Source organism: Schistocerca gregaria, chromosome 10, assembly GCF_023897955.1.
Source record: "Schistocerca gregaria isolate iqSchGreg1 chromosome 10, iqSchGreg1.2, whole genome shotgun sequence".
Classification (NCBI taxonomy): domain Eukaryota; kingdom Metazoa; phylum Arthropoda; class Insecta; order Orthoptera; family Acrididae; genus Schistocerca; species Schistocerca gregaria.
In genome coordinates this window covers 157,232,251-157,235,081 of record NC_064929.1, presented here as the reverse complement: position 1 = coordinate 157,235,081, position 2,831 = coordinate 157,232,251, and positions in this window count along the sequence as shown.

The window sequence follows — 2,831 nt, the reverse complement described above, 5'->3', positions numbered from 1 at the left end:
GCAACTCACTCGTCACAGTACGCCAGTCACTACTCTTGATGAACTGTGGTATCGTGTTGAAGCTGCATGGGCAGCTGTACCTGTACACGCCATCCAAGCTCTGTTTGACTCAATGCCCAGGCGTATCAAGGCCGTTATTACGGCCAGAGGTGGTTGTTGTGGGTACTGATTTCTCAGGATCTATGCACCCAAATAGCGTGAAAATGTAACCACATGTCACTCGTAGTATAATATATTTGTCGAATGAACACCAGTTTATAATCTGCATTTCTTCTTGGCGAGTAGTGTGTTATTGTACAATGGAATTGACCTGTTCAGCCAAAATGGTCTCAAAATCCTTGGCAGTAATAACACCTTTCAGGCTAACGATGGGGTCCACGAAATAATGCGAATAGCTGCCCAGGTCACCACCGATCTCCGCTATGTTTCGCTCCTGGGACGCACACTCGGCCAGAAGTTGGAAACTAGTGTGCAAAAATACTGATGCGATCGAATGACATCTTCTATTGCTTCATGCTCGACGCTTTGACTCCGTCACAACGTTGTCCTGTTAGACACATTTGCATCAGTGATGAGTGATTTTGGAATTCCATTTCGCCCTGCATTTCCCTGCTTGCGGAGTTCTCTCAGAATTTTTTCATGTTGACAGGATTCGCGAATGCGACTTTTTGTACTGCAGTGAGTTTTGCAGCTGTCGCTCTCTCATTTTCTCGTCAGAATTTTCAAGGCCCCTCAGTCACTATTACTCGACACACATGGTTCGCCCTGTTCTACCTTAACCGATGATATTCAGCTTTCCCTAGACACAGCATGAATCTTAGAAAGGAAGCACTCGACCATACAAGGATCAACAATTTGCCCACGCCGTGATTCACGTAGCTCCGGAATAATGCTCTGAGAACTACACAGAACACAGTTCTAACCACGAATGCCGTTCGTGTGTGACAGCGAAACGTGGAGGCTTCGCTAGCATCTACATTTATGTTCAAGTATGCCTTTCTCTCGGTGATTCCATATTTTTGACGACCTCTAAAAATAACTAAACTCCGCTCGAACACACCATGAAGGGCCAACGGTACCGACCGGCCGCCGTGTCATCCTTAAACACAGGCGTCACCGGGTGCGGATATGTAGGGGCGTGTGGTCAGCTCACCGCTCTCGCGACCGTCGTCAGTTTACGTGACCAGTGCAATCACTTCTCAATCAAGTAGCTTCTCAATTGGCCATTCAAGGGTTGAATGCATCTTTCTTGCCAGCAGCGCTCGGTATGCCGGATCGTCACCCATACACGTGCTAGCCAAGCCCGACAGTCCTTAACTCCGGCGATGTGGCCAGAAACCGGTGTTAAGACTGCGACAGGCCGTTGGCTTGTTCAACCTCTATAAGCAAAATTTTTCTCAGTTTTTATTGATGGGGATTCAGTCGTATATAACTTTTCAAAACTGAACTTAGATTGTTAAAATTACAAGGAATACTATTGCAGTGCTGCCTCCGGATCACGGGGGCGCAGGGTTAGATTCCCGGAATTTTCTCTGACAGGGATTTGGGTGTTTGTTTTGTCCTCACCATTTCATCATCATCATCATCATCATCATCATTTGTGACAGTGACTGGATTGAATTGTAAATAAAAAATGGGTTGTATAAAAGTTGGAACTTTGTACGGGCGCTGATGACCGCTTAATTGAGCACCCCACAAACCAAACATCAAACAATTTTTGCCTATTGCTGATATCTATACTAGCAAGATACTGGTCCCAGAAATTCAAAGACCATATCAAAATCTATTAGTAGTTCCTCAGACTTGCCTGGGCAACAAAAAGAAACGAGCGGGAGACTTCAGTTTATACATGAAGAGAGAGAAGATTTAATAATAATTATTACTTACTTACTAAAGCATAAAAACTTACATTTTATATTTGCATGCAGTTATGTTCGTATATCATGCTTTTGATGGATGATGAATCCATGAAGTAACGTTTGTCTGTTATGATTTTGATAGATGTTGAATGCAGCGTGTGTATGTTCAAATGGTATTAAGATATTTTTATGTGATATAATTATTTTTTTCACTGGTCTCAGATTTTTTCCATTTACTTGTGATGTGAACTCTTGGTTCTTGCCGAATTTCGGTACTCTAGATCAACATGAAGTAGCCTATACGTTTTGATGAGTTTGCGAATATAAAAAAAGCCAAAAATCGCCGTATCTTTTGAGTGCATTGACTTACAAGCATAAAGTTTTTACACCGCCAAGGGACAATAGGCGTCAGTATGTGATACAAATTTTAACTTGATAAATCTACTCTTTCCTGAGAAAAAAGGATTCATAACCTACTACCCGTCCCGTAGAAAAAGGGTTATTGACAGACAGACAGAAAGACACAGAAAGCGATGCTGTAAGGATTTCCGTTTTTACGTACTGAAGCACGGAACCCCAATACAAAACACACTCCTCACTTGTCAGTCAGCTCCTGATAAAGCCGGCAGTAGAAATTCTCGAAAGTTCCAACTTCAACTAAAAACGCTCGTCGGTTGAACACCATCAATATTTTGTATCTGTTGATACGTTTGCACCTGTTGACATATGTTTAGTATCCGATGCGACATACTGTATCAACAAAAGAGACTGTTCATGTTACTTAGGACACACACTGCCTCACAAAAAAAGGGCAGCACCCAGAAGAGGAGTAAACGAAATGAAACATCTCTGGTCTAGAGGCTGTTAAACGATGTATCAGTGATAACAAATTCGGGTGAAATTTACAAAACTTTGCAGGGTGAGCCCACTTAACATTGGCTTGGATGTCGGCACGGATTTAGTTGGGAAAGC